At 41.4% G+C, this 22,943-nt stretch overlaps 1 pseudogene across 1 annotated transcript; it reads right to left on the reverse strand.

Annotated features, from left to right (window-relative positions):
* Positions 1 to 372: 372 nt before the first annotated feature.
* Positions 373 to 13,054, reverse strand: LOC306893860 (interferon-induced very large GTPase 1-like; annotated as a pseudogene). The gene is made up of 4 exons (XR_013788357.1): positions 12,701 to 13,054; positions 12,421 to 12,491; positions 3,515 to 5,717; positions 373 to 2,365 (listed from the first exon to the last, which is right to left on the reverse strand). The product of XR_013788357.1 is annotated as an interferon-induced very large GTPase 1-like (transcript).
* Positions 13,055 to 22,943: the final 9,889 nt, after the last annotated feature.

Below are 22,943 nucleotides of genomic sequence, written 5' to 3' on the forward strand. Positions count from 1 at the left end.
AAATTAGTAAATAGATAAAAGAATATGATTAAAGTTCCACACAGATGTATAAACTCACTTTAGAAAGTTATCTCGCAGATGCGGATTCCTTTAAAAATCTGAGATCTATCATCAGGTCTGAAGAGAAAACAATATTAAATGTGCATAACTATTATCTAGAGAACTGAACACTGAATGACTACACTTTATCAAACTATGAACATTGTTTTTGTGGCTTAATGTCAAAGAAAAAAGTTGTTTAAATTGCGTTTTTGTGTGTGTTCTGTGGATTTGTATGCATATATTTTCCTTATCATAAATCATCTTTAACATCCGTCTAAATTCAACAGGTCACAGATTGTTTGTGGAACAAAACAATTACATCCAAACCATAATTAACCCTCTTTATATATTTATTTTTATTTATTTTGTTATCCAAACTGCTTCTTTGATGAGGTTTATGTGAGTAGCTCGGAAGAGAAAGTGTTTTGTGAATCAAACGGCCGTTTTTATTTCATTACATGTTTTTATCTAAACTCTCGATAGCTTCCTGTTTTGTGATTTTCTTCCATTCATCTGGAATCTCATCACGATCATGGAATGTTTGATTATAATGTCTTTCCAGATCTTTCTGGAATCTGTACACAAACCACTTCCAGTAGGGCAGTTCAGAGAGATCAGGTGTGATCCTCCACTTAGTGAAAACTCCTCCTGCTTTTCTGTATTCTCTGTAGAGAACTAACAGATCAGATTCATTTGGATAAAAAGATCTATGTCCTGCTACTGCTGTTGTGCATATATGAAGAGCAAATTGTTTCGTGCCCCTGTAACGTGCCCCATTAACTGCCCTAACTCGATGGAAAGGAACACTGTGATCTCCATTATGTTTTGGTATTGTGTTGGTGCAGATGGCATAACAGAACGGACACTGAACCCAACAGCACTGACAGAAGTGATCGATCAGAATCTCATATGGGTCTGTTGCTGAGATCCAGTTTTTCATCAAATGAACCCGTGCTGAACTCTTTTCGGATGTCAGACAATAGCGGAGCAAGTTCATAACTAATCATTTCTTCTAGAAGTTTGAAATCATCAACATCATCATGTTTGACTCCACTGAAGTCCTTCACAGAGAATATCAGAACATCTGAGAGCTTCTGTGTGAAAAACTTCAACCACACATCAATATTTCCTCTGTTCAGTTGAACATGTTGAGTAGATTCATGTGCTGCTGTCGTGATCTTCTTCTGCAGGAGATCAATGTTCTGATTCATCTTGAGCTGAACACTGACACTGAAAATATCCCTGATGTTGTACCAGGTGTCATGATGGACACTTTTATGGATGTCACTGAGGAGTATTTTCACATCTTTCAGTATGTCGATGTCTTTGATTGCAGGAGAATCTGTGGTGATCTTCTTCACACACTCTCCCCAGAACACATCAAACTCTTTCTTCAGAGTTTCTTCATCATTTGTTTTGTCTTTGTGTTGTAAGGCAAGTTCTTTGCTCTTTTCTAAGAGAGTGTTTTCATGTTGTGTCCTCTGAGCATCAATCTTTTTCTTCAGGTCTCGCTGCTGAAGAATCTCATTTAACTTTCTTTTTGTTTCTCTCACAATGTTTTCCTGAAGCTCTTTGATTTTTATTTCAAATGAAGCTTTCCACTGAATCAGGATATCTTTGTCTGTGTCTTTCTCAAAGAACTCTGATACGGATTTATTCACTTCTTCACTTTTTTGCTTCAGTTCTCTTTTAATAAAACTTTCATCAATCTCATGAATTGTTTCATTTTCTAATTGGATGTGCAGTTTGTTCTCAATTTCCAGCATTGCATTGCGAAGAGTCCACGTCCACTTGCTGTATTCTGTCTCCAGTCTCAAGTACGCTGAAATCTCCAGAGAATTTCTGAAGCTGAACACAAATCGTTCATTCAGTAAAGCTTCCCAGAGATCTTCAATTCTCTTTTGTAGGTTTGTGAGTATTATTCCATTTGATTTGGAGGCTTTTGAAATAATAGTCTCTTTTAGTTCTTGAATATTCTCACAGTAGTTTGGGTTTGGTGGTGCCATTGGTGGGCTTCCCTCCCACAGTTGAGCAAAATACTTCACATCGTGACGTACATCAAATGCAATGACATCACTGAAGCATTCAGCATCACAGACTTCATCTTTAGCAGCGAGTTTTGTCATCTCATCCAGTGTCTTCTGCAGTCGTCTCTTTCCCTCCATGTTTTTCTCTCCGGCTGTGATGTCTGAAACATTCTGATGAACAAACACACAGCTGGGAGACAAATGTACCTTCTTCATCCTCAGAACGGCCTGAACAACAATCTGAAGAATATCCTGCATCTCAGACGGGTTTTCTCCAAAGATGTTGATCAATTGATCTCGGTTGATTTTTAAACCGAGAAGAACTACAGTTAGTATACGAATTCAAATACCTTGGCATTATACTAGATCCAACACTGTCTTTTAAAAATCATATAAAAAATCTATCAAAAACTGTTAAATTTAATCTTGCTAATTTTAAATTCATTAGACCATCTCTGTCATATACAGCAGCCAAAATGTTTCTTCACTCTATGATCCTCTCTCATCTGGAATATGGTTTCACAAACTGGTCACTTACAAGCGCCACAATACTCAAAAAAACGGAGTCTCTTTTCAAACAAGCGCTAAAAATTTTTGACCGGAAACCACCCTCTTATCACCATTGTCATATATTACAAAAATATAACCTATTAAGCTTTGCAAATTTCTTAAAATTTAAATATGCCGGTGCTGTATACAAGTCATTGCATGGTCTTGCCCCACCCCCACTAAGTGCCTACATTAAAGCGAAAACAACAGACGGAGGCAGAAGTGTAACTAGGGCTTGTACGAGAGGGGACTGTGTGGTGCCTCGCAGACATACAGCATATGGCCAATATGTACTATCGATTAAGGGGACAGAGATCTGGAACCAACTACCGATTTCTGTGAGAGAAAGCCCGACCTTCCCCAGTTTTAAGAACCAACTTAAACATTGGCTTATAACAAATCAAACATGTGCTCATTAATAATACTTGGTGTAATTTAGATAAATGGATACGATTCACTGTACTACTTAGGGTAATTTTATGTATGTACAACAAACTAAATTCAGCATTTTTCAGCCACTAATTTGCACTTCAAGAAATGGATAACACACTCACTGCACTTTAAGTAGCACTCTACTATGTATGTGTATATGTGTGTATCAGTCATGTATGAGTATGCCATATTGGATGTCCTGTTTACTAATTGTGTCATTTCCTATACGTTGCTGTTAAGTGTGTGTGTTTAAATTTAGTCAAATCATGTTTAAATTATATGTTATAGCTGTGTTTCCTAGGTATTGTTTGATGACTTCGCATAGGGACTACAAATGTAAAATAGCCTGGGGGCTAATTTTGGCATATGTACATTGCTGTAAAGCTATGTTCATTCGTATGCATTGTCCCTTTTAAATAAATAAATAAATAAATTAAAAAAAAAATAATAAAAAAAAAAAGTCAGATTTCCAATTCCGACAACAAATGTGGCCAGTTCATTATCGTGATGTCTTGTAGATCTTCCAGCCAGTTCTGAAGCCCGAAGCCCCTCAGTATCAACAACCAGAACATAATCAAACATCATCTGATGTTTCATCTCCTCTGAGACTCTGATCAGCTGCATGAAAGCTCCTCTGGTGCAGCGGCCGGCACTGACTGCAAACTCAAGTCCAAACATGGCATTCAACATGGTGGATTTCCCAGAGCTCTGAATCCCTAAGATTGACAGCACAAACACTCTCTTATCTCCCAGTTTCAGGATGAGTTTATCTAGAACAGCAGAAACCCACTTGACAGGAACATGAGCAGCATCTCCATCCATCAGCTCCAGTGGAAATCCAGACATCATCATCTCTGCTGCAAGACTCGGGAGAGAAGAGAAGTTACACTGAAGATCTGTTTTGTTCTCCTCTACAGTTGAACATGATTCATAGATCTGACTGATCTCTCTCATGATGTGCTCCAGGCCAAAGGTTGCTGCTTGAAGATCTGCAGATATTCTCTCAAGTTCTGTTTGTTCATCTTGGAGTTGTTCCTGTTTATTATCAAGTTCTGTTTGTTCAGCTTGGAGTTGCTCCTGTTTATTTTTTTCTTTTAGTTTTACGACTTCTGACCACTTTTTGTCATACTTGAGTTGTAGGTCAGAAAGATCAGCTGAGGCGAATTAATCCAAGAGGATTCTAAGCCATTTGATAAAAAACAATGTTTTTCCATCACGTGAGGTCATTTGTATTATGAAGGACTTTATAAACTTACTAATGGACGATTTGAGTTGCAACTCGCGAATCTTCTTTATGTTTGTTTGTTTTTCACTTATTTCTATTTCTGTTAGATTTCCTTGAGGTCGATGAAGCTCTTTGTTATTCTGACACCACTGATGCCACAGTTTCCCCTGACAGGGCAGAAATGATTCTTTGATTTCTGTCAAAGGTTTTTTCTTCAGTAAACTCATCATCTCTTGTGCTGCTTCTCTTCCTCTCCTGCAGTTTTCCTCATTTTCCTCATCTACTCTGATATCTGAGTGTTTGGACACGTCTTCAAGTCTGAACACTGAAGCTGATAGACAATTATTTACAGCTCTTATGATTTCTTCAGAGACATCTGATTGATTTCTGTCTTTCAGACCAATTTTGTATTTTCCTTTTCTCGTCTCACTTGCAGCAGATTCGTCATCAGTAAGAATACAAATAAGAGGCTTTTTGTCATTGTACAGCTCTTCTATCTTTGTTGCGTTTCTGTCCTCACTGTCAAGATGTTGTAGAAGAACAACATTGACTGAAGACATTTCAGTGAGAATCTTCAGCTGTTTCTCATGGTCTCCTGCATCACCATGAAGATTACAGAAGGCAACACAGTCAGTAAATGTATCTGTGTGTTTTCCAGATGGACAGTACCAGGCGATCTCCACCACTCCTTCCATCAGTAGTCTGGTTCTACTGCTCCCTGGACAGTTTCTGTGGAAGAACGTGTTGTGTCTCTCATTGATCAGACTGTTCATCAGCTGAGATTTAGATGAAGACACAGAACCAAACCTGAAGAACGACACCATTGGAGTTTCTGCTTTGCACACTGACTGGACTTTACTGATGATTTTATTGTCAGTAGGTTTGATCTTCCAGCTCTTGTTGATCTGTCTGAATGTCCAGAGAGGAAACTCAATGTGTTGTGTGAATGGATCAGGAACAAGCAGAGGAAGAGCAAACTGACACTGAGAGAGTTTAGTGACCATCATCTGCTTAAGGAAACTGTCAGCATGGTGAAACACGGCCATCTGAACATCCATCGGGTGAATAGAGTCTGATTTACTTGTTGCTGCATTAGATGAAGACATTTCTTTGAAAATACCACCCTTGGGTTTTTTCATGTCGCTGACCTCTGTTTGTGTGTGATGCTGTGTTTTGGTTTCTTTAGTTTTAATGTTTCTTGCTCTGTAGTTCATCATCAGTAGTTTCTGAAGATAATTCTTGACCAGGTCCTGCTCAACACAAGACTCATGGGATTGTAGTGAATGCGATGTTATCTGAAGAACATCTGAAGCTGTCAGATTGTTGTCCCTGGATTTAAGTTGAAGCCTTTGAAAGAGAAGCTCAGTTGTTTCAGTCTCTTTCTGCTGTAAATGTTGATCCGCTTCGACTCTTGGTGTTCCAGTGTCCTTCCTATCTTCCTGCTAAAAAATATATTTCATTAACGTTAATCTGTGATTTTAGAGAATGAAAGAATAGTATGCCATATTTAGTAAGAATGACACCTAATTAGATTTGTAATACCATGAATAATAATCAACTCATTGGACTTTAACCGATCATCAGAGTAAAAGGCTTTTGCGAAACTCATTAACATATTTCTTCTCTTTCATAGTATTTTAGATGATTTGACAGTTAATCAATTATAATTTTCATCACATGCTCAATCAAGTCATGCACTGTAAGACTGGAGACATTGTCAAGTTTGAAAGTTGTTTTGTTTTAAGATTTTTAATTAAATTAGGATATTTCAACATTCAACATAGACATTACTTCATAAATCCAAGATATTATAGAAAAAAATATAACTATGCCACCAGAAGGGAAACCCGCCTAACAAACAACTAACTACAGCGCCCCTAAGAGGAAATTGCTATTATATTCTATCTAAAATCATTAGATCATCTAAATCAGCAACGTGCATGCTAGTCCCTATACCTACAAATCTACTGAAAGAGATGCTCCCAGAAATTATAGATCCTCTTCTTAGCATTATTAACTCATCTCTGACATTAGGACATGTGCCTAAACCACCTTGGCTTATAAGGCCCCTTGTCAAAAAAAAAAACTTGACCATAGAAAACATGTTAACTACAGACCTGTATCGAATGTACCTCTCATATCTCTAGTACTGGAAAAATTTGCCTCAACTCAATTATGTTCCTTCCTTCCAAAGGAATGACATCAATGAAGATTTCCAGTCTGGATTTAGAGCACATCACAGTAGAGAGACTGCTTTGATCAGAGTTACAAATTATCTACTTTTAGCGTCTGACCGAGGTTGTTTCTCCTTATTGGTACTGTTAGATCTTACTGCTGCATTCAACACCATTGACCACAGCACGCTCCTACATAGACTCGAAAATTATGTCGGCATTAAGGGAATAGCTTTGAAATGGTTTAGATCTTATTTACACGGCCGTTTTCAATATGTAGCAATAAACACTAAGGTGTCACGCAAATTGCAAGTTCAGTACGGTGTACCACAGGGCTCAGTCTTAGGCCCTATGCTCTTCACGTTAAACATATTACCTCTAGGAGATATATAAAGCAACACAGAGTTAGCTTTCACTGTTATGCTGATGATACGCTACTTTATATTTCCTCGAAGCCTGATGAAACACAGCAATTCCATCGAATAATGAATGCATAGTCGATATAAAAACTGGATGAGAAACAATTTTTTATAACTGAACTCGGATAAAACAGAAGTTATTGGACCAAAAAGGCCATACATAACAACCAATAATACTGCTTGACTATTGACGGTGACTATTGAAAAGCGCTATATAAATAAAGTTGACTTGACTTGACATTAAATAGATCAAGAATTCCACTCGAAATATAAACAACATTGACAACAACTGACTAATTTTTTAAGATTTTTAGATTTCATTTAATTCTTTCTCTAGCACTTCCTATATGTTAATTTTATTGAACTCTTTCCAGGACAGTTTGACACCTCACATTATTATAAAGGTTTTTGTTATTTTTATCCTATATTGATAAAATGTATCTTGAAATGTCTTGAAAGAGGGTCAATTGTTTGACATATAAACCCCATAGACTGTCTAAACGCAATATCAAATTATATGAATGATAATTTTGAGAATAATAATTTGGAAAGTAGAGAACAATACATGAATATTGTGTTAGCAAGGTACCATATGTATAAAAGAAAGCCCTTTGTGAACTCTTCAAATTTTGTAATGATTTCAAATTATACAAGGCCTATGTCATGACTCCGCTATCATGTCATGTTTATTCTTGGTCTTGCAGCGGAGTCATGGCATAGCCTTAGGTTTTGTGTGAGAAAGGCATGGCTTTATGAAATTTAGACTTGCCATGTTCTTTCTCGTGTCTCGTCAGTGTTTCCCGCCCTTTTGTCTCGTTAGCCTTCCCATTAGTGTTTCAGTACCCACACCTGACCCTTGTTAATTATCCTTTGTCTGTCTCCCTATAAAACATCCTCGTGTTCATTGTCCTGTGCTCGGTCATTGTAAGTTGTTTGCCTTTGTATGCCTTGCCCCATGCGCTACCTGTTTGTTGGATTACTCGTATCTTGAATTATTGTTACCTAGTAAATTAGTCTAGTCTAGTCTAGTCTAGTCTAGTCTAGTCTAGTCTAGTCTAGTCTTAGTATTTTATTTTGTTCAGTCTAGTTAGTCCGTGTCCTGTTGTTGTTATTATTTATCTATTCTTGTTTTACCCCCTTGTGGGTTTTTGTTTTGTGTTTATTGTCATTAAAGCTTTTGTTAACCCCTTCATCCCTGTTTTTGGCTGCCTGCACTTGGGTTCTCCTTCCAAGATTGTGACAGCCTACCTCCTTGGAACAAAAAAAAGCACTGAAAGCGTAATGACTATGTACATTTCTGCATAGTTTTTTTTCTCTGGTAACAAATGTGATAAAATAGTTCTCGTTTATGTGGCATTCAAAAATAACTGTCCATGTATTTTGTCAGAGAAGCCTATTTCCGATTGGTTGATATGAGGAGAGAAGCGAATAGCAATAGCTTTGAATGATTGGCTAATGCATGGGTTAAAGCAAAAGATATAATCAATTGCAATTGTCAATTTCAATGGAATTCATCATAACAACAATCCTACTTTTCAAACAGAAAAGAATAAGACTCACAATTTTTGTCCTATTGGGGGTGGTATTTTGTGAGCAAAATAAAGTTACTCGATTAACGATGAATTTTGTACTTTTGAGATCACAGGTGCTCAAAGCAGGTTAGCATAAATGAGCCCTCAAAAAAAACAATAGTGATAAACTTTGAGCCGTTTATTTATAACCGTTTATAATAATTAGTGGATGCAGATTTATTATCAATACGCAAAGTAAAACTTAAAAATGACCCTCCATCGTAGCCATGGGTGGTGGTCAGACACTAAGGGGTTATGTTAGGAATAGGGGTGCGCAGTGAAGCCAGTATTTGTATCTGAATTTGAAACATCTTCAAAATTATTTGTATCTGTATTCAGATGTAACCAGAAGTTGGAAGTTTTTACTCCGGAAGTTCGTCAAATTACACAAAAAAGCAATATTAAATGCAAATCTGTTCGATTCATTTCCATTTAACCAATTTGCCTTGTATAACTAAAGAAATGTAAAATCTTAAATTTTTCACAATAACACAGAATACAGGAAGTAGGACTTTATGTCTGCTACAGGACTGTTTTTCCTCCCATTTAAAATTCACGTTCACTCTCTCATCTGCTTAGAATAACTTTCATCCAAACCCGATGGATCCTTCTAAATTAAAAATGTAGCCTAGGCTTTTCAAAAATGTTATCCGTTATTTTTATTCATCTTATCAGCAAACAAACTTGTTTTAACATTTAAATGGAAACAAAGTACAGAAAAAGTCAGAGAAAAGTTAATTAAATGCATTAATTGCGAAGTCTCTCACTCAAATTATAAACAAAATATGATACCCATTGGCCTATAGTTAGTGCAAAACAAAATCACTTTTTAATCGAGATCTATACACCCTGATGATTGTCTCCTTGTGATTTCTAGCTGCACTTGTCGGCCACCCGCCCGCTCTAAGAGGTCTTATTCCGTAGAAAGTAGGATAAATACAATGGGAGTCAATGGGGATGAGATCTGTTCGGTTACTGCCATTCTTCCAAATATCTTCCTTTGTGTTTAGCAGAACAAAGAAATTTATACAGGATTGAAACAATCTGAGGGTGAGATATCATTTTCATTTTCGGGTGAACTGTCCCTTTAAGATTTTCTCGCTGTTATACAGAATAACAGCTGTAAACTGTGTAGGACATGGTCACTATTCTAAATAAACGTGTATTGTAAGATTGTAGGCAATATGCTTTAAAACACTGTGTGCTGGCAAAACTTACATGGAATAGCTTTTGTTGAGGGGGCTGCCAGGGATGTTGCTGCTGCAGTTGCTGTCTTAATTAAACATTTAATTATATTCTAACCCTCTTATGAATCTATTCATTTTATAAAATGATAATGATAATAAAAACAGCATTGATAAATGATAAGGAGCAGGCAGCCACCTTCCTTCCTCCTCCTCTCTCTGGTAAATGGTTTTAAATGAAATATACTTAAGAATTTAAAATATATATATTTTTAAATGTGAATAAAAGGAATACAACTGAATGAAACAGAAAATTGAAATAAAAGTGCAGATGGTAGGTGCCCAGGTCCTAAATGCATGGCCAAACAAATGGGTTTTCTTATTTTAGGTAATTCGCTTTGCGTCAGGTCCTGATTAGGGATGCACCGATACCAGTTTTTCTCTGCCGATCCGATTCCGATACTGAAATTACAAATATCGGCCGATACCGATCCAAATCTGATATCAGATTAAACCTTTTTAAGTTTAGAATGGACTTCTGTGCTAGTCACAGTTTGTCTATAACGAACACCATGTTCAAGCATAAGGGTGTCCATCAGTGCACGTGGCACCAGGACACCCTAGGCCGCAGGTGGATGATCGACTTTGTGTTCGTTTCATCTGATCACCACCTGGTGCTGAGTTGGATCTGATGGCGGGAGAGGAAGCCGGACAGACTCGGCAGACCCAAGTGTACTGTAGGGGTCTGCTGGGAATGTCTGCCCGAGTCTCCTGTCAGAGAGATCTTTAACTCCCACCTCCGACAGAGCTTCAACCTGATCCAGAGGGTGGCTGGAGACATTGGACCATGTTCTTCACCTACATTGTCGAAGCAGCCACTAGGAGCTGTGGCCGTAAGGTCTCCGGTGGCTGCCGAGGCGGCAACCCCTGAACCCTGTGGTGGACACCGAAAGTAAGGGATGCCGTCAAGCTGAAGAAGGAGTCCTATCGGGCCTGGTTGGCTTGTGGGACTCCTGAGGAAGCTGAAGGGTACGGGCAGGCCAAGCGGATTGCTGCCCGGTTGGTTGTGGGGGCAAAAACTCCTGGCCTGGGAGGAGTTTGGTGAGGCCATGGAGAAGGACTATCGACTGGCCTCGAAGAGGTTCTTCAAACTGTCCGGCGCCTCAGGAGAGAGTAACAGTGCCCTACCAATGCTGTTTACAGTGGAGGTGGGCAGCTGTTGACCTCAACTGGGGATGTCGTCGGACGGTGTAAGGTGTAGTTCAAGGATCTCCTCAATCCCGCCGTTACGTCTTCCATTGAGAAAGCAGAGGCTGAGGACTCAGGGACGGACTCGTCCATCACCCAAGGGGAAGTCACTGAGGTAGTCAAGAAACTCCTCGGTGGCAAGGCTCCGGGGGTGGATGAGATCTGCCCTGAGTACCTCAAGTCTCTGGATGTTGTGGGGCTGTCTTGGCTGACACGCCTCTGCAGCATCGCGTGGCGGTTGGGGACAGTGCCTTTGGGATGAGAAGGGTGGATGGAACGGGAGATTGACAGACGGATCGGTGCAGTTTCTGCAGTAATGCGGTCGATGTACCGGTCTGTCGTGGTGAAGAAGGAGCTGAGCCGCAAGGCGAAGCTCTCGATTTACCGGTCAATCTACGTTCCTACTCTCACCTATGGGGGACACCGAAAGGACAAAATCCCGGATACAGGCGGCCGAAATGAGCTTCCTCTGCAGGGTGGCTGGGTGATCCCTTAGAGATAGGGTGAGTAGCTCGGTAACCCGGGAAGAGCTCAGAGTAGAGCCACTGCTCCTCCACATTGAGAGGGAGGTATTCCGGGCCCGTCCGACAGGGAGGAGCCCCCGGAGAAGACCGAGGACTCGCTGGAGAGACTATGTCTCCCGGCTGGCCTGGGAACGCCTCGGTGTCCCCCCGGAAGAGCTAGAGGAAGTGTCTAGGGTGAGAGATGTCTGGGCATCTCTGCTTAGACTGCTGCCCTCGTGACCCGGCAGCGGAAAAGCGGAAGAAGATGGATGGAAGGATGGATGGATGGAACCCTTGGAATGTTGAGACTGGCCAATCAGAATCAAGCATTCAAATGAGCTGTGTTATTGGCAAAAAGAAGGATGCAAAAGGTTTTGAATAAAATGGTTTGATAGATGATGAGAAATGTGTATTAGAGAAAAACATTTATTTCATGATTTCCAGCACACATTTAAATCTCTCATTCTCTAATAAAAAAGTTAGATTTTGTACATTTTTAAACAAAAGATCAGAACGCTTAAAGGGATACTTGACCAGACAGATTTCGCCCCACATTGACTCCCATAGAAGGAAAAAATGCAATGATAGTTAAAAGTGCCACAGAACTTTTGTGTTCAACACAATTCTACTATGGCAAGATCTGTTTGGTTATAAGCATTCTTCCACATATATTTCTCTGTTTTCATCTGAACAAAGACATTTATACAGATTTGGTGTAAATGATGACAGAATTTAAATTTCTGGGTGAAGTATCCCTGTAATAATGCAGACTTTGGTCATATTCAGCTAAGGTATGAATCATTTTAAGAGCACCTGTAAATACATTTGAATTGAACTGAATTACATCATCGCTGCATCGGTTGAATTCTGATTCGGTTTTATTAAAGGTGAACCTGTGTTGGATGTTTATTGATCGTCCCTATGATTAAGGTTTGTGTGTTCAGCACCTTTACCATGAAAACTAAAGTAAGATAAATGAAGAGATAAAATAGACATTGCTTTAATAAACACAGCAAATACTTGAAATGTGTGGTTTAAGCACTTACCCAGTGTTTTTCTTGGGTCGCTGTTGCGGTGTACATCTCTCTTTTGTTTGACTGTTTTTGTGGGCATTTATCTATTGAGAGGAATTAGAAAATGGTTATTGTACAAATGTTATTTCAGCAGGTAATGTGCATCAACTGGCAAGAGGATACTGTGTAAATATATTCTCTTGCTACAATTATAGGATATAAATAATTGCTTTATATGGCAATAAAGAGATGCAGGATGTGTCCAGCACACATTGAGGGATTTGGATTGGACTTAATTGCCCACCGTTCTTACCCATGTTGTCTTTACTTCTGCTCTTGTTAGAACTGTGAAGAAAATGGTCATTTCATTATATTCACAACTTTAACAGTTCTGTAAATAGGCACCAAATGTTTCACCTTTGTATGAAAGAACATAGATTTTATGATCATTATATAAAGGCAAAAAATGTCTGTATCCACAATGCTATTCTGCTTTCATCCACTGCTTCCAAAGACAAGTTAAAAACAAGTTCATATCCACAGAAAATTAACTGTCTGTGGATGTATTAATATTAAAAACACTTTCAAATTGTACTTTACACAAAACATACTCGCATACAATGTTGATGATTCAGTTACGGTGTCAGAGTTAAACCGAAGTATGGACGTCTTCCCACAACAGCCGTCTCTATTTATAGGATAAGGCGTGTACATGTTCAGCATTCTTTGAAATCATGTGACATGAGAGTTAGACAGTGACACTATGTGAAAGTGAAAGTAAGTTCTCAAAAATATGATAATAGTTCTGTGAATGTATAACAAGTGCAAGTTTTAAAAAGACAAAGAACATGTTTCAGTGTGTTTGGCTTATATTGTCACATTCTCAGCAGTAGATTCTCTTGGAATTGACTTTGAGGATATTTTAACATTCTGCTTTGTATGGCGACTGTACTTCAAGTTACAGTTTCACAGTAATGTACTGTTTGTGAAGAAAAATCTGTGAAGAACGAAAACGAACATCTATTGACTACACTACTGTCTTTTTAATTTATGGATATCACAGAGATGAATGAGTAGTGCCACAGAATCACTACATGTTGCAAAATTCTATTTGAATTTTATAATAAAGTGACATCCGTTAAAAAGGCTCTTTGTCTACTTACCAGCAATATAGATACGTTAGACTTTATGGCGATATCGTTCCTCTAAACCAGCCCTTCTCAAAGTCTGGACTCCTATCCATGACATAAATGGTTTCATTTTCTACCACAGAGCTGATAACGGACATTTGTTAAAGGTTAACACAAACACGTTACATGTTGCCTTGGTAACACAAGAGACAGAGCTATAATGCAGTCTTCACTTTTGGGTTTACCAACATCTTCAGCTAAAGTGCGTAAATAAAATGTTGCAGGTAACAGCCTGATTCACTAAAAGTTACATCGAAGTACTATTTCATAAATAAAAATAATTATAAATATAAATAATCAGCACTGTATGTAACAGTTAAGACTGTAAACACAAGTACGACTAGATAACGCCATGAGTATGATGGTAAGCATATGAAGAGTAGATTTGCAAAAAAAGATTGTGCATTCAAATTAATATCAATGAAAATGCCTTTTTTTTCATCAAATATAATGTAAAATACAGCTAACTAGCACAATAAAACACGATGAAAACATGATAAAAATTTTGTTTAACAGGGTGATCCATTTTTGCAAATGAACTCTTCATATACTGTAGAGTTGATTTGTTATTTAAAGTTTTTAAAGTTGTTTTAAATTTTTATTAAAAGCAAGTTTTGTAATAACAATTGTACCGGACCTTTGACATTGACGAGAATTCAGATTCGGACCTTTGAATGTAAACTTTGAGAACCCCTGCTCTAAACAGATAAATGAAATGTTCTGTGTTAACAGAGAGCAGATTTAATGTCTACGTGCTAAAAGAATACTTTTGCTCAACCTTCAGAGGTATTGTCAGGAACGGGGTAAGGAGAACCCAAGTGCAGGCAGCAAAACGGAGATGAAGGGGTTTAACAAGGACTTTAATATATACAGAAAACAGGAACAAAACAAAAACCCACGAGGGGGTGACTAAACAGGGTACACAATAAACTGAACTAACTAAAGACTAAACACTTGACAAGAATTACAACTACAAAACACCTAGACCAACAGAACACTCACACTGACTAGACTAGACTAACAACTCAAAGACATAGCATTTAAGCATGAACCAGTAAAGCATACCAGTACAACCAAGGTAACACGTACAACGAACGAGCACAAGACAATAGACAAGAGGGTATTATATAGGGAGACTAACAAAGGAGATAACGATGGGCAGGAGTGGGTAATGAGACACAGGAGGAAAGCTATACTAGGAACGAGAGGGGCGGGGCCAAATGACGAGACAGGAGAGAACGCATATTATGTCCTGATTGACAATAATATGTTTCTCTCCACATAAAACACGTGGGTCTGTCATGATTCTGCCCCTAGACCAGAAAATCAAGACAAGAGCAGGCAGAATCATGACAGAACCCCCCCCTTAATGAACGCCCCCTGGCGTTCACCAAGGAGGCAGACTAACGAGACAAGACCGACTGGGAAACAGACAACATCCAACAAAACATAGTAAAAAATAACAAGGGCAGACAGGCAAGAATAATTAATGGGTTGGGGTGACACAATAAAAACAACAAACATGGGAGGGGGGGTGGAGGCAAACAAAAGTTCATGGGGGGAACACAAGAGTCCATGGGAGGAAGTCCAAAGGGGTTGGGACAGGGAGGGGCAGTCTTAGTCCCTGGACACGCTCGAGAGCGTGGGGTCCTGGGGGACTTAGCAGGGGGTACCCTGGAGGGAGGCGTGCAAGAGCGCGAAGTCCCCGGCAGGGCAGGGCTTGACGCCGGCTGGAAGGCCGGCAGGGCAGGACTTGACGTTGGCTGGAAGGCCTGCAGGGCAGGACTTGACGCCGGCTGGAGGGCCGGCAGGGCAGGACTTGACGCCGGCTGGAGGGCCGGCGGGACCACCGGACTTGACGGGACCACCGGACTTGACGGGACCACCGGACTCCGAGCCGCCCTCCGTTGCCTCTTCTTCTCCAGCCGAGCCACCCGCCTGGTGGTCGGCTGCAGGAACGATATGAATGGGACGGGCGGCTCTGGATTGGAGGTCTCGGACGAGGACCCCCAGGATTCCCGTCTCCCCCGCTTGCCAGTGAGACTGGGCGGTTGTGGAGAGGCTGCAGAGGCTGGAGAGTGGTGCGTGGCAATGCCCACAACACCAATCTGCAGAGGACCACTCTCGGGTATCGCAACCAGCGGAGATGAGTAAAATGGGTTCGATGAGGTCGCGGACTCTGAACGCGCTGCGGCAGTTACCCACAAGGCGTCGAAATCCAACGGCCTCATCGCCCTCATCTCCGAGCGAGAGAGTGGCTCTCTGAGACCGGTGTTGAACAGCACCGCCAGCTCCCTCTCCCCGAAGACGCCCTGTTCCGCAATGTCCAGGAATCTCTCCACATACTTGTCCACAGTCTCACTTCCCTGGCGAAGACTGCAGAGGCGACGGGCAACGCTGGACCGGTCAGTGTCCATGCTGCCTGCTGGGTTCAGATTTGGCTCGTTCGTTCTGTCAGGAACGGGGTAAGGAGAACCCAAGTGCAGGCAGCAAAACGGAGATGAAGGGGTTTAACAAGGACTTTAATATATACAGAAAACAGGAACAAAACAAAAACCCACGAGGGGTGACTAAACAGGGTACACAATAAACTGAACTAACTAAAGACTAAACACTTGACAAGAATTACAACTACAAAACACCTAGACCAACAGAACACTCACACTGACTAGACTAGACTAACAACTCAAAGACATGGCATAGCATTTAAGCATGAACCAGTAAAGCATACCAGTACAACCAAGGTAACACGTACAACGAACGAGCACAAGACAATAGACAAGAGGGTATTATATATAGGGAGACTAACAAAGGAGATAACGATGGGCAGGAGTGGGTAATGAGACACAAGAGGAAAGCTATACTAGGAACGAGAGGGGCGGGGCCAAATGACGAGACAGGAGAGAACGCATATTATGTCCTGATTGACAATAAAATGTTTCTCTCCACATAAAACACGTGGGTCTGTCATGATTCTGCCCCTAGACCAGAAAATCAAGACAAGAGCAGGCAGAATCATGACAGGTATGCTCTCTGTTTCCAGTAAATCACATGACATAAAGGAAATTGTCAAAACCAGAAGATTGAAAGTAATGAAGGGGGTTTTACCTCCGGCAGCAAAAACAGGAAGAACAAGAGGCAAGCAGAGGACATGTGGACCCAAAGGTTGTTACATAGAAACAACACTAATATTCTCTTCTAAAACTTAAAGAAATCTTGACAAACTATATTTCATTGTAAAGTCTGTAAAGTCTTCTCAAAAGCATTTTCTATTTTGTGATGGGACTTGTCATGATTCTCGAGTGCTGAGACACAGACAGAGGACCCAGGTGCAGACAGCGGGTAAGGGGTTAACAGGTAATTTAATAAATAATAAAACAAAGACCCACGTGGGGGTAACATAACAAAACATGGATACATAAAATGACATGACTAAGACTACACTGAAACAAAACTTAAATTAAATTAACTCTTTGACATAACCTACACATGACTAAACTAACATAACACAGGAACTCACCACATAAACCACAATGAACCAGCACAAGACAGAAGACACAAGGGCATTAAATAAGCGAGTAAATCAAGAGGGGAACAGGTGAAGGGCATTAATCAATAACGAGGTAACAAGGATGGGAACAGAGACGAGACCAGAGAGAGTGTATGTCGGGCAATAACAATAATTGCCTCTCTCCACATTAAACATGAGGTTCTGTCATGATCCTGCCACTTTACTAAGAGAAACATGACATGATGACACAAATTCACATGCAGGCCCAAGTGTTACACTAAATATTCTATACAAAACCTAGATAAATCTTGACAAACTATATATTTGTTTGTAATATTGACCTTGACATAATAGGCCCGTTTCAGAAAGAAGGTAAAGTGAAAACTGAGTATATTAACCCTGAAATGGGGAAACTTCCAAGAAGGCGGGGTAAGTCAAGTCGGTTCCTAAAAGATAGATATCTTATACTCAGATTCAGTTACCATAGTTACTTACTCTGTGAACCTAACCTGAAAAGGAGCAGCTTTTCTTTGGTAAACCCAGAGTTTATTTCCATCTCCTCCCCTTTTAAAGCACAAGCAGTGTACCTCACTTATTCATAAAAAAACACCATACATCGTCGTGGGAATCCTCGTGGATTCTACTGTTACTGGACAGCTTCGCAGCGGCCCAGTTTTCTTTTACTGCTCGTGCCGGTGCTGCCCCCTCATGTGACATGAAAAAATGCCGCCCCGGGCGACTGCCCAGTTCGTCCGTGCCTAAAACCGCTACTGCATTGACGTCTGCAATAGAACAAACACAGAAAGTGCTATTTTGTTTTGTTTGTTAGGTTGACCTTGACCTTCAGGTTATAAATATAAGTGTACAAATCTCTAATATTCTATTCCCAAAAATATATAAATATAATCCTGACAACTCTGAAAGCCCCAAGTCTCTAGTCGTCAAGGGAGGCTAGTTAAGGGGTCTAGTTAAGATAATTTCTCTCTTATTTGTGTCTTTCTCCAATCATAATCCAGTAATAGTGGAAAGGTACTGCTACCTATGTGTGCAGTGTTAATAAAGGAAGTGTCAGTTACAGCACAGCATCATCATTCCTCCACTGATTAATACACAATTACTCACCTCGAGCGCACACGGATTCTAAAATACAGGGTGAATAACTTTAAAACAGGCAGTGTTTAACAGTAACACATTTTAGTGAAACATGAGGTGCATTTCTGCAGCGCAAATAATATATTACAGTTAATGACTATATAAACACATTACAGAGAACAGCTGCGATATTCAGCTGTAAAATACTGCCACTTTACTACACTGTCACCAATTGCAGCACTATTTATTGCCAACAGTAACATTTTCAGGCAGAAAACAAAGATTTATGCATTAACACACGAATGTGCACTGACTGCTTCATTCTTAACGCAAAGGTGTTGCCCCTTTAAGGTCAGCCAGAGATCTCTGAGTTTCTTTGCTTGTGCGGTGTTCATTATCTTAGTGACTGGATTGTCATGGTTTAAAACTTGAAATAGATTCCCAACAATAAGTGAGTAAACATTTAAAATATTTAGAAGGTTTTTTTAAAAATACTGCAAATGTGGGTAAAGTTAATCATTTCGTATGTCTTTTGGTTCTATAAAGCTAGCTTTCAGCATCTCACAACTTTCAGTATCCCTTAGTGTTTTATAAGTACATCATTTTTTATCAGCGGCTTGTTTCTTTATTTTTCCTGTTTATTTTTTATTGTGTAGTCACATTGCCCACAATGTACAGATGCAAACTGTGCGATTTGCCTTTCCGCCAACTAGGCCTTTTTTATACACCAACACAGAGCGAATGTTCAGTTGGCCTGTGGAATGCAGCAGTGCTCTTGTATGTATAAGAGATTCTCCTCATTACGGTCACACAGAAACCACAAGCAGTCACAAACACAGCACACACCACAGGTACCATCAACATCGTCACTTGACAGTGATATAGATACAGTAAATGAAGAGCCTTTTTACATAATCTGACTATGTTTTACTTGAAGATGCAATTCAGTCTATTATTGAGCAATTTCAAGCAGTAGATGATGAAGGAATGCAGGCCATGCGAGGTAGACTTAAAATAAAGCTGTCATCATTAGATATACCATCATGTACCATCACTTGAACAAGATCTGTTAACTTTGTTCAACGAAGGCGAGTTAAGGTCTGACAAAACCAGAAATGCTACTTCAAAAAGAACTTCAACTTTATTCACCCAAAACAGATATATCTGGGCAGTGACACAGCTGGTAAAGAAAGCTTTTGTCATTATGTGCCAGTTATAGAAACGCTAAAAGCTCTGTTTAAGCAAGCATCAGTGAGGGAGCGGTAAAACCAGTCAGAAATGCTTGATCATGATGACAAGGTAATGGAGGATATAAAGGAAGACACATGCATCACGCAAAATGGCATCTTTCGTGAGAAGCCATCATCATTATTATCAATGATCTTGTATCAGGATGCATTCGAAGTTCCAAATCCACTCGGCTCAGGTACAAAGAAAAATAAAATCCTAGCAGTGTACATGACCCCAGGTGAGATTCTGCCACACAACCGTTTCTTAGTTGATCCAATGCAGCTTGTTTTATTGTGTAGAGATGTGGACTTTAAACTGTTTGGTCAGGAGAAGGTCTTTTCCAGACTTGCTGCTGTTTTGAAACATCTTGAGGATTTCAGTCTGTAGATGGCACTATTCTAAGAGCAGGGCTTATTGCCATTTGTGGGGATAACCTTGGATCTCTGTACCGACAAATGTTTTTTGGACTTGGCAGTTTACATTAAACATTTGGGCTCAGTTGAAAAGCTTTTCACCTACAATGAGTTGAACAATTCAGGCATTTAGGAAGTGACTGTAACAATGTACCATGTGCAGATAAAGCAGATGGCAAACGGCTTGGAGGATCTGCTGTACAAAATGGGTGTTTGTTACAACTCTTACCAGTTTATGTAGGAAATTGAATTAAAAATCCAATGGATAGTGAGGTTTGGCAATTGTGCCTTAGACTGAAGTTTGATGGTTGAGCAGATTTGTGCTCCCACAATCAATCATAATGAGATTGGCTACCTCAAGTTTTTAACACGACAGAGAACTTGAGTGTCCATACTTATTCACTAAAAGAGGCCAATGCAATCACTTTGTAATACTTAAAGGGATCGACATAAACAGTCTCCTCAGTGAACGCCTGACTGGAAAAAGCCAAAGAATTATAAAGTATTTTCAAAAGCAGACATTCAAATGGAATTCAGAGGTTCTTTCTCTCTTAAAAAAAATTGAAGCCGGTCAAACCGGTCCGGTCAGTTTTTTTGGCCGCGAGGGCCGGTATTGTCATGGCACGGTTGAAATGTGGCTTTCCCTAGGCTGCCTTCACTCACAGCAGCCCTAATCTTTTTATTTATTATTTTATCGCAGCCCCACTCTTTTTTATTTCATATTTTTTCGCAGCCCAACTCAGAGCGCAGCCTGCAGGTTAATGATGACGTGATTATCTTTTGACTCCCTGGCCCCGCCCCCGACAGCGCCACTGCAAGTTGCTCAAAATAAAAAAACGTCAGAAAAAAAAATGGATGACAGAAAGCGCAAAGGCGGCGCTGAAAAGTCCAGAATAAAAAGCAAGAAAGCTCTGGAAACGGACGCGGCCAAATGTTCTAAGAAGACCACATTTTTTCTCAAAACAAATGAAGACGACGAGACGGCCGGTAAGCTAACGTTAAGGTATTTAGGAATAGGAGCACTGCAAGATGCTCATTGTTAGAGCGCCCGTCCCCCATTCGGACCGACGTCGGTTCGAAGCCCGCGTTAATTAATGTTTAAGGGTTGTCCATGTTTCCTTGAAGCTACACTTATGCAGAGGAAAAAGAGATGAAACAATCATTAGAAATCATTGTGAAAGAAAAGTCAGATAACAGTCCAATAGTTTTATTATTTAACTAATGTTCCCCTTCAGTCGGTCTCTCGACGTTGTGAGAGACTGACTGGGGTTTGATCTTGAGAACCTACCTTCTCCGAGATAATTAATTATAAAACGCCAATGGGCTTGGCGAATGGCACGCGCACGCCAGTCTCCGCCCCATGCATACGGGTATAAAGGAAGATGGCGGCGGTCATTCACTCATCGTTTGTTCTTCGGAACCTGTGTGTTTGCTGATGCTACACGCGATACTCGACTTCGAGAAAACTTTTAACCTGCTGGATTTATGACGCGGAGCAGCGGACTTCTCCTTTCGGTGGACTTCCCCTGGGCGTTTCGGCAGAAGGCTACAGACCTTAAGAGGTAAGTCCCTCCGGCTACGAGCATGTCTCGTAGCTGTATCCTTGGGTGCGACAGACTCTTCCCGGAGTCTGACGGCCATGATTCCTGTGTCACTTGCTTGGGGCTCAAGCATGCTGAGGCAGGTTTCACCGATGCAATGTCCTGTGTGTGCGGACATAGCAATCAGGGTGTTGCGGTCACGGTTGGCTACGTTCTTTCGAGCGCTGCCACCACCCCATCTGTTTCCCAGGCGTGTTCAGCTGCCGTTTCGGCGAGGTTGACCGCTTTGGCGAGCGGCGGGGGTGATTTAGGGACGCCGATAGATGTTGCTCCGTCAGCTTCACGCTCGCGGACCATCTATACCCCTTCACGCTCACCTGGTTCGTCCCCTACGAGCGGCAGACGGCCGTCTCATAGTGGTAAGACTTCGCACACGGATGATGACGCTATCTCTGTCGCTGCGTCGGACAGCTGCCTGCTGGCATCGGATGCGGAAGACTCCTCTGATCTCCTGTCGTCAGGCAGTCGAGCTCCAGAGGAGACTGATGCTGAGATGTCGGCCATGCTTTCCCGGGCAGCTGAACAAGCACCTGCAGAAGCTGCCGTTCAGAATGCTGACGCAGAGGCGCATCCTGGGCTCAGTACGTCACCAGGATTGGTTCGTGGCGATCGACCTGAAGGACGGGTACTTTCACGTCTCTATTCTCCCCCGACACCGGCCGTTCCTACGGTTCGTGTTCGAGGGAAGGGCGTATCAGTACAGGGTCCTGCCATTCGGTCTGGCCCTGTCTCCACGTGTTTTTTCCAAACAAGTGGAGGCTGCCTTAGCTCCTGTCAGGGAGCAAGGCGTGCGAGTGCTAAACTATCTCGACGACTGGCTTATCTTGGCACACTCGCGAGATGTGTTGTGCACGCACAGGGACCTTGTGCTTCGGCACCTAGACCGTCTAGGCCTCCGGGTCAACCAGGAGAAGAGCAAGCTCTCCCCCGCGCAGAGCACCTCTTACCTCGGCATGGAACTAGACTCTGTCCATATGTCAGCACATCTCACCAACGAGCGTGCACAGTCAGTGCTGCGCTGTCTGAGGTTGATCAGTCAGAATCCCTCGACGCCGCTGAAGAATTTTCAGAGGCTCCTGGGGCACATGCCGTCCTCGACGGGGGTAATCCCTCTCGGGTTGATGCACATGCGGCCGCTTCAGCACTGGCTACAGAGTCGGGTTCCCTGGACGGCGTGGCACGCCGGCACCAGGCGGATTACGGTAACGCCTCAGTGCCTTCGCACTCTCTTACCCTGGTCAGACTTGACCTTTTCTCCGAGCGGGGGTTCCGACACGACAGACGCCTCCCTGTAAGGGTGGGGTGCGGTGTGCAATTGGGCACGCAGTATCGGGTCGGTGGACAGGTCCCCGACTGCGTTGGCATATCAACTGCCTAGAGTTGTTGGCAGTCCTTCTGGCACTGAGGAGGCTCCAGCCCCTCGTGCAGGACAAACACGTGCTAGTCCGGTTGGACAGCACGACTGCCGTGGCGTACATCAATCGCAAGGCGGCATACGCTCACCGCAGTTATCACAACT

This window comes from Barbatula barbatula (assembly GCF_947034865.1).
Source record: "Barbatula barbatula genome assembly, chromosome: 5".
NCBI lineage: Eukaryota > Metazoa > Chordata > Actinopteri > Cypriniformes > Nemacheilidae > Barbatula > Barbatula barbatula.